At 44.3% G+C, this 14,042-nt stretch overlaps 1 protein-coding gene across 5 annotated transcripts in view; it reads left to right on the top strand.

Annotated features, from left to right (window-relative positions):
- The window catches only part of SMARCC1 (SWI/SNF related, matrix associated, actin dependent regulator of chromatin subfamily c member 1), a 173,726-nt gene that overhangs the window by 154,467 nt on the left and 5,217 nt on the right, over positions 1–14,042 (top strand). The window lies entirely within an intron of this gene.

Below are 14,042 nucleotides of genomic sequence, written 5' to 3'. Positions count from 1 at the left end.
GACTGAAAAAAACTATGATCTGGCAACTTGTATTATCAACATGGATCTTTTAATTCACAACCCAAAACATGTTTTAGGTATTAGTTTTTATTGGCTTTACCCCAGGCTGGGGCTAGGTTGACTTCAGTTGAGAGGCCTTCATTTCGCACACACGACTCTTAAATGGCCCCTGTGGAATTTATAACCCACCATCAGACTTGCCACTTGATCTACATGATATTTGTGGATGTAGTCTTTGGGGTCTGCCCTGCTCACAACATAGGATCCTTCTCCCTCAGTCTTTCTGTCTGCTTGAGCATATCTTAAATTCTCTGTATGAGATCTAATTTTCTTCAAAGTTAAACTTTCAGAAGATACAAATGCTTAACAGAATGAAGACCACAAAGTGATTTTTTTAGAAACAGTAGTTATTTTTAAAATTTTGTTCCTAAAGCTACTGGGTTAAAAGTTCACTGTCGCTACTTGGTCTCGATTCTGGCTGGTGTTAAGTGGCATCATCCGCAGTAACTGTTCACCGAGGACTCCTAAAGAGCTCTAACATCTGCGTCTAGCTCATAAAAGATGGGAAGAGAGATGCTGCCTTCTTCCCTAAATTCACGCCCTGGTGAGGACAAATGTTTGCATGCAAGGCCTGTCACCTGTATTGTTTTCGCCCACTTCACAGTTCAGGAACTATGCGTGCATGGTGAGGACCACGTGACCTTGCATGGTGGAGCCGGGATTTGTGCTGGGCTCCATCTGATTCCAGAGTGACCCCACGATGCTGCCCCGTGACAGCACTAAGAGGGGGCTTACAGCAGATTCAGATACAGCTATTTCTCTTAGGGAGACCGTGCCAAAGGAACTAGAGGTCATAAAAATAGCCTTTAGAATAGGAATAGGGCGTTTTCTCTTTTTACTTTCTCACAGAAATAAGCTTTTCTTCAGTGAATTTTAAAGAAAAGGATCATTGCATGTATGTGGAGACTGGTTTTTTAAAAATCTGTCATGAGATCATCTTTTTTCTTACAATTTTTTATTGAAATAGAATGTACCTATGAAGAAAAAGGTACAAATCATGAGTATTCAGTGAGTTTTAACAAAGAGAATATGCCTGTGTGACCAATACCCGGAAGCCCCCATGATACTCCTCTCAGTCTTCTTTCCTCCAGGACCAACAACTGTCCTGATTCCTACCAGCACAGACTAGTTGGGCTGGTTGTGAGTATTATCTAGAGGGAATCACACAGTGAGTTTTGCTTCTGTCTGGTGTTCGTTCTTACAGATGGCAAGTATTGCTCTGAACATATGATAAACATAGGTATACATTTCTGTTGTGTGTGCCCCAAAGTACCTAGAATGGGTCATAGGATATGTGTATGTTCATATTAGTAGATGCTGCCAGTAGTGTTCCAAAACGGTTCTGTCAGTTTACATGCTAGCAGTGTGTGAGAGAGTTGTAACAGCTCAACGTAATTGTGTTGTGGGAGTGTTCTGGAGTTCAAATGTAAAATTAAATCAAGTGTGTTCAAGAGTAAAATTAAGAACAATAAATTGAACCCAGTAGTTAAAAGTTGCCTTCATGTCACCAGTTCAGAAAAAGCTGGTTGTAACAGGTGAGTCTGGTACACCATAGACTAGCAATCCACTAAAGGGGCCTTCAAAGCAGGGCAGGTAAGGAAGTGGGTAGTGTTTTAGGTGAAGTTCAGCTTCAGTCTGATTTGCTACAGGTGTCAGTTAACTCTGAGCTTGGTCCTTCCAACTATTGTTTCCCAAGTTCTAGAAAAGTTTACACGCCACAGCATTTATTTTAGGAGCTGAGGATAATTATCCAGGTCAGTTGGCTAGCTTTTAGTATTTGGCCAGAATTTATAGTCTGAAGGAAGGGGAAATCAGCCTCTGAAAAACCAGCAAGGTTGGAGAAGTGGTGAAAAGGTCAAGACAGATTTATCACTGGGTGGTTAATTTGTCCAACCTTCTGACTTAGAGTTGGTATAATTATGGAGATAAATCCCACGTAATCTTTTCTCCGCAAAACTGTCTGTCAGTGGTAGAGCCCGTAAAAATAGTGGCTCAGTCTCATGAATCTGCCAGGCTGTCAGATGCATGGGCCTGGTCCCCAAAGTGGCTGGTAGAAACCCATACCTGCATATATTGCATCTAGTTTGAACCTCTGCAGTTTTCCTCCTCTACTACCCCTTAATTCATTCAGATCCTTAGAATTGTGTATAGAAAGAAAGTACTGTCTTCATGCTGTCCTTGCTCTTCCTTGGATCTTATTATTTGGAAATAACTTAGGAGCTCCAGCTGTGTGTGTGTTTTGTTCCTGTCTCTGACAGAGGGTCCCAAGTTGGTCTGTTCCCTACCAAACAAAAAGGCAAAGGAAGTATCTGTAGTAGTGTGTTTCTGGTGTACAGTGGGCAAATGGAAGCTGGAGGTGGCCCCAGCCATCTTTGTACATCCTTTAGGTTTTGCTAATCTGATAAAATACACACCACTGCATTTCGTCTTTTCATTTAAATTGGAAAACTGTGATTTCATGAAGAGATTTCTAAATTAAAGCCTTACTAGTACTCCCTGTGAAACTACCATCCCAGATGGCACAAGTTGAACAGTCATGATAGCAATAAGTTTTTGAGCAGGCACATAGTATCCTTTGACCAGGGTATAGTGACAGCACATGGGGAACCAGGAGAGTGGCCTGGGTAGTGACTGCTGCTTCCTGAGGTGTTCTTGATTGTGCTGCTTACCTGAGCCAAGAGGGCACCTCTAACTGTGTGGATCTCCTTTATTTTTTTTTTTTAACTTATTTATTTAAATTCAAGTTAGTTAACATACAGTGTAATATTCACTTCAGGAGTAGAACCCAGTGGTTCATCACTTACATGTAACACCCAATGCTCATCCCAACAGGTGCTCTCCCTGATGCCCATCACCCATCTAGCCCGTCCTCTCACCCACTTCCCTCCAGCAACCCTCAGTTTCTCCTCTGTATGTAAGAGTCTCTTAAGGTTTGCCTCTCTCTCCATTTTTATCTTATTTTTCCTTCCCTTCCCTTATGTTCATCTGTTTTGTTTCTTAAATTCCATATACGAGTGAAATCATGATATTTGTCTTTGACCTCTTTCGCCTAGCATAATACACTCTAGTTCCATCCACATTGTTGCAAATGGCGAGATTTCATTCTTTTTGATTGCCGAGTAATATTCCGTGTGTGTGTGTGTGTATGCCTGTCCATTCATCAGTCGATGGACATTTAGGCTCCTTCCATAATTTGGCTATTGTTGATAGCACTGCCATAAACATTGGGGTGCATGTACCCCTTCAAATCAGCATTTTTTTATACTTTGGATAAATACCTAGTAGAGCAATTGCTGGGTCATAGGGAAGTTCTATTATTTTTTAATTTTTTGAGGAACCTCCATACTGTTTTCCAGATTACATTGCCACTAGTTTGCACTCCCACCAACGGTGCAAGAGGGTTCTCCTCTTTCTGCATCCTCACCAACATCTGTTGTTTCCTGAGTTGTTACTTTTAGCTATTATGACAGATGTGTGGTGCTATCTCATCGTGGTTTTGATTTGTATTTCCCTGATGGTTGAGCATCTTTTCATGTATCTGTTTTCCATCTGGATGTCTTCTTTGGAAAAGTGTCTATTCACGTCTTCTGCCCATTTCTTCACTGGATTATTTGTTTTTTGGTTGTTGAGTTTGATAAGTTCTTTATAGATTTTTGGGTATTAACCCTTTATCTAATATGTCATTTGCAAATATCTTCTCCCATTCCATCAGTTGCCTTTTAGTCTTGTTGATTGTTTCCTTCACTGTGCAGAAGTTTTTTATCTTGATGAGGTCCCAGTAGTTCATTTTTGCTTTTGTTTCCCTTGCCTCCACAGACATGTCTAGTAAGAAATTGCTGTGGCTAAAGTCAAAGAGGTTACAATTTTGATGGTTTCCTGTCTCACATTTAGGTCTTTCATCCTTTTTTTTTTTTTTTTTTTTTGGTATGGTCTAAGAGAGTGGGCCAATTTCATTTTTCTGCATGTTGGTATCCAGTTTCCCCAGCATCATTTGCTGAAGAGACCATCTTTTTTCATTGGATATTCTTTCCTGCGTTGTCAAAGATTAGTTGGCCATATAGCTGTGGTCCATTTCTGAGTTCTGTACTCTTTTCTGTTCATCTGTGTGTCTGTGTGCCAGTACCATACTGACTTTGTGATGATTATGGCTTTGTAATACAGCTTTAAGTCTGGAATTATGATGCCTCCAGCTTTGGTTTTCTTTTTCAACATTACTTGAGCTATTCAGGGTCTTTTCTAATTCCATACAAATTTTATAATTTTTTGTTCTAGCTCTGTGAAGAATGCTGGTGTTACTTTGATAGGGATTGCACTGAAGGTGTAGATTGCTTTGGGTAGTAGAGGCATTTTAACAATGTTTGTTCTTCTGATCCATGAACATGAAATGTCTTTCTATTTCTTTGTGGCTTCTTTAACTTTTTAAAAAAATTTATTTATTTACTTTAAGAGGGAGAGCACGAGCAGGGGAGGAGCAGAGAGAAGAGATGAGAATCCCAAGCAGACTCTGTGCGGATAGCACAGAGCCGATATGGGGCTCAAACCCACGAACTGTAAGATCATGACCTGAGCCAAAATAAAGAGTTGCACGCTCAACTGACAGAGCCATCCATGCAGGTGCCCCTTCTTCAATTTCTTTCGTTTCTTCAGTTTCGTTCTATAGTTTGCAGCGTACAGATCTTTTATCTCTTTGGTAAGGTTTATTCCTATGTATCTTACGGTTTTTGGTGCAGTCATAAATGGCATCAATTCCTTGATTTCTCCTGCTGCTGCTTCATTATTCGTGTATAGAAATGCAACCAATTTCTGTATGTTGATTTTATATCCTGAGATTTTGCTGAATTCATGTATAAGTTCTAGTAGTTTTTTAATGTTTATTTAATTTTGAGAGAGACAGAATGCAAGTGGGTTAGGGGCAGAGAGAGAGAGAGGGAGACACAGAATCCAAAGCAGGCTCCAGGCGCTGAGCTGTCAGCACAGAGCCCGACGTGGGGCTCGAACTCACGGACTATGAGATCATGACCTGAGCTGAAGTCGGACGCTCAACCGACTGAGCCACCCATGCGCCCCAGTTCTAATAGTTTTTTGGTGGAGTCTTTCGGGTTTTCCAAGTAGAGTATCATGTCATTTGTGAAGAGTGAAAATTTGACTTCTTCCTTGCCAATTTGTATGGCTTTTATTACTTTCTGTTTTCTAATTACGAAGCTAGGACTTCCAGTACTATGTTGAACAACAGTGGTGAGTGGACTGTCCTGTCATGTTCCTGTGAAGGTCTCTTTTAAATTTTTTTTTTTTTTAATGTTTATTTATTTTTGAGAGAGACAGAGACAGAATGCGAGTGGCTTAGGGGCAGAGAGAGAGGAAGACACAGAATCCAAAGCAGGCTCCAGGCTCCGAGCTGTCAGCACAGAGCCCGATGTGGGGCTCGAACCCACGAGCTGTGAGATCATGACCTGAGCTGAAGTTGGATGCTCAACCGACTGAGCCACCCAGGCGCCCCAAGTGAAGGTCTCTTTTAATGTAAAGTGGTCAGTACTCCCAAGGACTTCAGCCTATTCTTTTTTTTTTTTTTTTTAATGTTTCTTAATTTTTGAGAGAGAGACAGACAGAGCAGGGGAGGCACAGAGAGAGAGAGGGAGACACAGAATCCAAGCAGGCTCCAGGCTCTGAGCTGTCAGCATCAGGCACAATGCAGGGCTCAGACCCATGGACCTTGAGATCATGAGCTGAAGTTGGATGCTTAACCAGCTGAGCCACCCAGGTGCCCCAGGCCTCGGCCCATTCTTAAAGGAGCATGACGTGTCAGTGAGTTGAGTCAAAAGGAAATGACAGAAATCTAGTACATAGGTGTGGTGTAAGCTCTGCCCTCCTTTCCCCTGGGCATTTATAGTAAATGAAGCACTCTGGAATTGTCATGGATCTAGAATGAGCTGCCTGCATTGAGGAAGCCTCTGTGTGTGAAAAGGAAAAGGACACACTGGCTTAAATACCTTTATGGTTTCCTCATGATTAATAGTAGAAGAATTTTTAGAAGTGCCTTAAAAAACCAGAATAGGAATTGGTCTGAATTGATGAGAACTCAGACATGGTATAGATGATGTTTTAATGATAAAACTAGAATTAGTAAAATGTTGGTTGTTTAAGGAAATTTCCACCAAGGCATTAGTCACTTGACTTTTCAACCCCCAGGTTAGACTCACGTACACAACCCTACCCGTGAGAAACGGTGCTTAGGAAAGGATTCCAACCAGTCATCCCTTCCCAGCCCACCCCCTGAACTCCCAGCCCCACACCAAAAAGGAAAAAGGAATGGCTCATCACATTGGCCAAGTTTTCAGTATCTGCTGGGCCTTCAGTCCTGCTTGCGTCACGTGGATAACAAGGATCCTGAGCCACTTTCCGGAGTAGCAGGTTCCCCTTACAAAGAGAACAGTGAGGACCCAGTCTTCAACAAAGAATGTCTGTTGCAGGCGCGCCCCCCCCCCCCCCCCGGAAGCTCTGCAGAAGGAGGAGTCCCCTAGGAGCCTGGGCTTCCCCTCACTTGGCCCTGATTGTGTTATTTCCTTTCTCCGGGGCACTCAGCCAGTGGATGTGTTGTGGACAGTTAGAAACGGAGCAATGAAATGTGTTCAAGATTGGAAATTCACGAGTTTCCTTTCCTAGTTTCATGTTCTTCTGCCACCTGCCTCTCCCATCCCCAAAAATAAAAATCCTTAAATATTCCACCAGGCATGTTGGGTATCATGCTTTAGTAAAAGAGCTAATAAACCTGAGAGAGTGTGAGGGATTTTTCCACTAGGCTAAACCTAATTTTAGCAAACCTTTCCATTTTTCAGGCTTTGGATGCCTGCTGTTTTTGGTGTGTGTGTGTGTGTGTGTGTGTGTGTGTGTGTGTGTGTGTGTGTGTGTGTGTTTTAGAGCTTGTATGTAGGTCAAACTCCCACCAGTTTTTGCTTTGATGCTGCTGTCTCAAAGCCTCATGTCGTCTGTCTCTCTCACCTCCCTCTCTCCCAGGGAAGGAGATACCTGAATTTTTTTTTTTTTTTCCTGGAAGACACATACAAGTGCACCCTTTTTTGCTTCATAAGGTCTACTCCTGTGCATTTCATGTTCATGTGGGCCAGATCTCTTCCTGTTTAGTAAAAGGTCATGAAAGTACTTTCAGACATTGTCATCCTTGTAAAAGTGATAAGAGCTTTGTCAGACACCAGAAAGAACACAGGAATGTTTAGATTTCAAGAGGACAGAGTTTGTATTTCGAGAAATTGATTCTGTTCTCTTACCAGTCCTCTTAAATTCTGCCCCATTTCAAATTTTATGTTAGAAAACATCTTTTCCAAGAAGAGAGCTCCTCCATCAAGGTAAGGTAGTATAGGTGTTAAGGAAAAGAGAACGAGCCTTGGGAGCAGACAGACCTGAGTTTGAATCTTCTCTGTCTCTGTTCTTGGGATTTGGGGCCAAATTACATAGTCTCTCTGAGACTTCATTTCCTTATCTTGAAACTGGGCTCTTTCTGTCTTCCAGTCTGCCTGACAGCCCAGAGATTTCAATGAGATAGCTGTCATTGCCTGGCAAATTGTAGACCCTGACTGAGAATGACATCCTTGTCTCCCGCTATCTGTTCCCTAAATGCATTGCCCTAGATGCACCCACACCGTGAGTTGTATAGCGTGACAGCAGTAACCTCTGGATGGATATTGACTGCTCTTCATGCCCCTTCCTTTCCTGAGAAGTGTTTGTCTGCCTAAGTAGAAGTCAACTATTTTTCCTCTGATCCTTCCTGTCTGCTGCCACCTCTCTCAAGGAGCTATTGTTCTCTTGTACCCTGTACATCTGTGTCTCAGTGGCTTTCTTGCCCTGCTATGACAGGAAGGTAGGAAAACTTTGGTTTTCAGAAGGCTTCAGGATTTAGATCAAGAAAAAGAAGTTTTTTTGCAGCCATTGGGTTTATGCCCTGGGAAAACCCTAAAGCTGCCCTATCACAGCTTGTTGACGTAAAGAAATAGGGAAATAGGTAAACAGGCCACTGCCACTGAGCACCTAGCTTCGGAAATGGCACCACTGGGCCCTGATGGCAAGAGCCTGCAGCCATAGCCCAGTGCATGTTGGGTAGGCATCACCTCATGGGTCTGTGTCAATCTGCAGTCGATTCTCCTCTTTCCCAGATTGTTTCCTGAATAGCTTGTTTCCCTGCTAGAACTCCCACACCGAGCTGCTGGTTGGAGGATTGTTTCTCTCTGGAGCTGGGTGTGGGTCAGAGAACTGACCCATCGGTTTAGTAGCAGCAAGGATTACATCACACAGTCTGCTGGACAAAGGATGGATTCCCTCCTTCAGACCCTCATCCACAGGGTGCACTGCAGTACAAACACCATCTCTGGAGCCACAGTACCCAAGTCAGATCTGGGCTCTCCTGTTTACACACTTTATGACATTGGCGAGTGACTCAGTCTTTATGTCTTCCCCTTTCACAAACTTGGTGACTTAAAACAACAGACATGTGTTGCCTCCATTCTAAGAGCTATAAGTTCATAATCTAGGAAGGCTTGCTCTCTTCAGGGGTCTTAGGGGATAGTCTCTTCCTTGCCTCTTCCAGCTTCTGATGGCTGGTGGCATTCCCTGGCTTGTGGCCATGTGTCTCTTATAAGGACACTTGTCATTGGATTTAGGGCCCATCAAGATAATCCAGGGTGATCTTCTCATCTCAGGACCTTTAACTTAATCACATTTGCAAAGATGGCTGCATTTACAGGTTCCAGGTATTGGAACATGTCCATATCTGTTTGGGGGTCACCAGCCAGCCACTGCAGGGGGCCAAAATGTGTTTGTTAAATTAAAAACTTACTGCAGGGGGCACCTGGGTGGCTCAGTCAGTTAAGCAGCTGACTTTGGCTCAGGTCATGATCTCCCAGTCCGTGAGTTCGAGCCCCGCATTGGGCTCTGTGCTGACAGCTCAGAGCCTGGAGCCTGTTTCAGATTCTGTGTTTCCCTCTCTCTGACCCTCCCCCGTTCATGCTCTGTCTCTCTTTGTCTCAAAAATAAATAAAGTTTAAAAAAAAAGAAAAACTTACTGCAGGAAGCAGAGCGGTCTTATAATAGCAAAGAAGAAAACGTGGTGGCTGGAACTAAAGTATACACCTTAATTGTTTTGTGTGTTTTTGGTTTTGTTCTTTTAAGTAGGCTTCACACCCAGCACAGAGCCCAACACTGGGCTTGAACTCACGACTCTGAGATCAAGACCTAAACTGAGATCAAGAGTAGGACACTCAACCTACTGAGCCGCCCAGGCACACCTGATTTTTATTTTCTAATGCTGACTGTTCTGTTAAGTCCTTTCACATGAACTGTTTCATTTGAGCAAAGAATAGTATGATAGAGAATTTGATTTAGAGTCAGAAGACTTGGATCTGATACCTCTTACAAATTCTGTTTCCGGTCTATAAAATGAAAATATTTGCTCTCATAACATGTTGGAAAAGCCAGTGACATAATAAGGCACTATAACAAGCCATTTCCTTGATGATACAGAAAGTCATACGGTGAGAGGGGGCAGATATCTAGCTTCACTCTATATAATCTGCAGACCGAGGCTCTGGGCATCCTCAGTGACTTGCCCAAGAACACTCGTCTCAGTTGGGGTGAAGTGGAAGTAAGATCACACTGTTTAGTTTTCCAGTCTGGTTGGTTCCATCTGTACTTTCCTTGTTGAGGATGGTACTGGGTGGCTACTGACAGGGATGCCCACTGGTGATCCAGGAGGTGGGGCAATCTTGTCCTTCATGTCAAAGCCTAAAGCTCTGGCCTGCTGAAAATAAGAAGCAGTTGGGACTGCACAGTCGTGTATCCTGCCATTTCTGTGATCACATACCTGCTTGCTCGCTCTTCTTCCTCCCTCACCAGGACTCGTTCTGCCCTTTTTTTGTAAAGGCATGCTTGACTATTGCCTTCAGTTTCCTGGAGAGAGATCTGAGAAGGGCAGGCAAAATGTTCTTCCCGCTTGCTTAAGGCCTCTTGTCCAGGTTGAATTTGGAAGCAGGAGGCAGCTTGTACCCACTGATAGACACGGGCTGTATTGGCTGGTCTAGCACTTGGCTTCCATTGACCACAACTCCATGAAAAGTGTTTCATCTCGAGGTTAGAATTGAGAGGTTGGAGGGGTGCCTGGGTGGCTCAGTTAGTTCAGGTCAGTTAGCTCAGTTAGCTCAGGTCATGATCCCAGGGTCGTGGGATCAAGCCCCACATGGAGCTCTTCTGCACATGGAACCTGTTTGAGATATTCTTTCCCTCTCTCTCTCTCCCTCTCTCCCTCTCTCTCTCTCCCTCCCTCCCTCTCCCTCTCCCCCTCTCCCTCTCTCCCTCTCTCCCTCTCTCCCTCTTCCTCCTCCTCCTCCATTCCTCCCCCCTCCTTCTCTGCCCCTCTCCCCAACTCATGCTCTCTGTCTCTCTAAAAATTTTAAAAATTAAAAAAAATAATAAAAGTCCAAGGCTTAAAAGCGGGCCTCCTGCCTTCAACAACAAAAGTCTGCTGTCTCCCTGTCACACCACCAGAATACCTTTAACAATGACTTGTAGAGACTTAGACTCCAGAGCAGATGGTGACTTTTAGTAGTGGCCTAGTTCGGGTACGTGGCAGTAGAGGTGCTGGAAGAGCATCTCCTAAAAGTCACAGCCTCTTGAACAGCGGCAGAGGACTGGCCCTGACTCAGAAGTCTGGGGTACTGCCCGTGGGAACCTTCAAGAGTTCGGTACCTTCCCTGCACCCCACCTCATCACACTCCACTCACTGGGTGGCCAGTCCCATGTCTCTCTTTCCCAGTGCAGGAGTCCTTGCCTGTCCTGTCCACTTCATCCCCGCTGCACTCTGCCCGCTGAATTCTTCCCTGTATGCTTGCCCTCAGCCTTGCTCTCTCACCCAACCCCAGGTTGCCTGTGGGGTGCTGTCCCCCACCCACCCCTAAGCTCCTACTCTTATCTACACTTCCTGCCCTCACACAGCCCTTGGTTCTCTGCAGAAGCTTTTTTTCTCTGCTTTAGGCTCCAACTCCTCTGTATCCCTTCTGAAAGCTCTCCACACAGGCCATGAGCCCCACATTCCTCCCTCTTCCAAAACCTTTCACCAGGGGCCACTTGGGTGGCTCAGTTGGGTAAGTGTCTGACGTTAGCTCAGGTCATGATCTCATAGTTTGTGAGTTCGAGCCCTGCATAGGGCTCTCTGCTGTCAGCACAGAGCCCTCTTCAGATTCTCTGTCTCTTTCTCTCTCTGCCTCTCCCCGACTCATGCGTGAGCGTGTGTGTGTGTCTATCTGTCTGTCTGTCTGTCTCTGTCTCTCTCTCTCTCTTAGAAATAAATAAGTCCCCATTCTCTGTGCAGGGCTCATCCAGCCCCTTTGCTGAGTCCTATCAGACAGACCGTGGGTAGCATGGCCCTAACCTGAGTATGTTTTTCTTAACCTTTTTGAGCCTGCTGCTCCTCAGCGAAGTGCAGGTGATGGGTAATAAAGTGATGCAGGTACCTCAGGGAACAGCAAGTGGAAAGATGCTACAACCAAGTGGCAGCTCTCAGGAGTAATAGGAGTGACACTCATGTTATTTTCTGATTGCTTAACTCAGGCTGGGCCTTGTGCTTAGGAAAATCTGCTGTTGTCCTATCTCTAATCCCCTCCTTCAGTTTATTGCACATCATCTAAAATCTCAGGTCATCCACAAGATTGTCTAAGTTGACTGGAAGGTTCCAGGTGTTTTGGCTTGCTCCTTCTGTTGTTTTCCTCTTCCAGCACCCTGCTACCCCTGTATATCTATGGGATGTATGATGTATGACATATTCTTCCTTTCATCCCCATTTCATTCCCTAAGTTGATAGGCTCCTCATCACTATCTGTATGTGTCCTCGCACTGTGGTATGGGCACCCAACAGCATTTGGCTCTGATGGTCAGTTGGTATAAGAGTGGGTGGCAGTGTCAGACCAGAAGTAGGCCCAGTAGCTGCTCTTGCCTCCTCTGAAACGATTTGACCAAGCTGTCCTCCAGTGGATGGACCTTGGAGACTCCTCTGCTGGGCTCTCAAATGATTGCATTATAGAGCTCAGAAAGGTGGGCCTCAGGGCCCAAAGCTTGCTGTCCCGTTTATTCTGAGGCACGATGTTGGTATACTTTGCTTTACAAAAATTGTCCCCCAGAGACAGTAGACCACTCTTCCCTGACCCTTGAACCTCCGGAGTTCTCTTCACTGCTACCCCTGTAGTGAGGGCCTCCTTTGTCTGGGTCCTACCTAGGTCGGAGAACAGACACTGGAAATAGATGGTGTGAGGCTTGAAGCTTTGTACGTCTTTCTTAAGACAGGGCTTTTTCTAAACAGTGACAGAGGACATCCCTTAAGTTGTCTCCAGTACTGCTCTGTATGTTTTATTTTTTTATTATTTTTTGTAATGTTTATTTATTTTTGATAGAGCACAAGTGGGGGAGGGCAGAGAGAGAGGGAGACACAGAATCTGAAGCAGGTTCCAGGCTCTGAGCTGTCAGCACAGAGCCTGATGCAGGGCTCAAACTCACAAACTGAAACCATGACCTGAGCTGAAGTCAGACGCTCAACCGACTGAGCCACCCAGGCACCCCGCTCTGTCTGTTTTAATTGACCATTAGCTATCAGATAGTCCATCTCCCAAATTTTCCAAGATTGGACCTCAAGCATTCTTACTTCTAGCTGTCTCAGAACTATGTCTAGAAACCTGTATTTAATTCTTTCTTTCTTTTCTTTTCTTTTCTTTTCTTTTCTTTCTCTCTCTCTCTCTCTCTCTCTCTCTCTCTCTTTCCATTTAGAGAAAGAGCACGTGAGTGGGGGAGGAGGGCAGAGGGAGAGGAGGGAATCCCAAGCAGGCTCCATGCTCAGTGCAGAGCCTAACTAATGTAGGGCTTGATCCCACAACACTGGGATCATGACCTGAGCCAAAATTGAGTCAGACACTCAACTGACTGAGTCACCCAGGTGCCTCCTTTGTTAAATTTGTTTAAATTTTTATTTGTTTTTAAAATAATCTCTATGCCCAACATGGGGCTCAAGCCCACAACCCGAAGATCAAGAGTCGCACGCTTCACTAACTGAGGCAGCCAGGTGCCCCGAAACCTGTATTTAGTTTCATACAGCTGACCTTACAGAGATACTGAAATCCCTAGATTTATAAAAACAAAACCATAGATTCTCTTTCCTTATTCTGTAGAGACTATAATTTACCTACATGTATGTAGAGTTCATATGCACATGCAAAAGAGTGCTTCAACCTTGGTTTGTCCCCATTAAACTAGTCTCCTTTGCTTGTGGCCCTTTAAAACCAAGACTGGCAGCCAAACTTCTGAGTTTAAGAGAAAATACTCATATCTAAAGCAGGATTGGCAAACTACAATCTGCAGACCAAACCTGGCCCATCTCCTGTTTTTGAACGGACCACAGGCTAAGAATGGTTTTTACAGTTTAAATGGCACGGGTGGGGGACTCAAAAGAAAAATATTTACATCGTATGAAGATTACACGAAATAACACATTTCAGAGTCCATAAATATTTGAGACTCAGTCTCACCTATTATCTACGACACCCGTATGCCATCTGTAACTGCCTTCATGCTACCTACAGTGGCAAAGTTGAAAAGCACCTGGGTAGCTCAGTCGGCTAAGTGTCCAACTCTTGATTTCGGCTCAGGTTATGATCTCACGGTTCATGAGTTTAAGCCCTGCATCGAACTCCCCACTGACCGTGCAGAGCCTGCTTGGGATTCTCTCTCCGCCCCTCCCCTCTCCTTCAAAACTTAACTAATTAGTTAATAAGAAAAGCTGTGAACAAGACCATATGATCTGCAAGGTCCAGATATTTACTATCTGGCTCTACAGAAAATGTTTTCTGAAAGTCCTGAAGGCTCAGTGTGAAACTGCAGACAAGGAGGTATTTTACTGTTCTTGTGTATAGTGTCTCCGTTTGTCAATTTCAAACCGGTAG

The sequence above is a fragment of the Lynx rufus genome, unplaced genomic scaffold (genome assembly GCF_022079265.1).
Source record: "Lynx rufus isolate CCGP_SWC_20201006 ecotype Redwood Valley unplaced genomic scaffold, mLynRuf1.p SCAF_4, whole genome shotgun sequence".
Taxonomy (NCBI): Eukaryota; Metazoa; Chordata; class Mammalia; order Carnivora; family Felidae; genus Lynx; species Lynx rufus.
The sequence above is the reverse complement of the archived record's forward strand: the minus strand, read 5'-3'. Positions and strand labels throughout refer to the sequence as shown.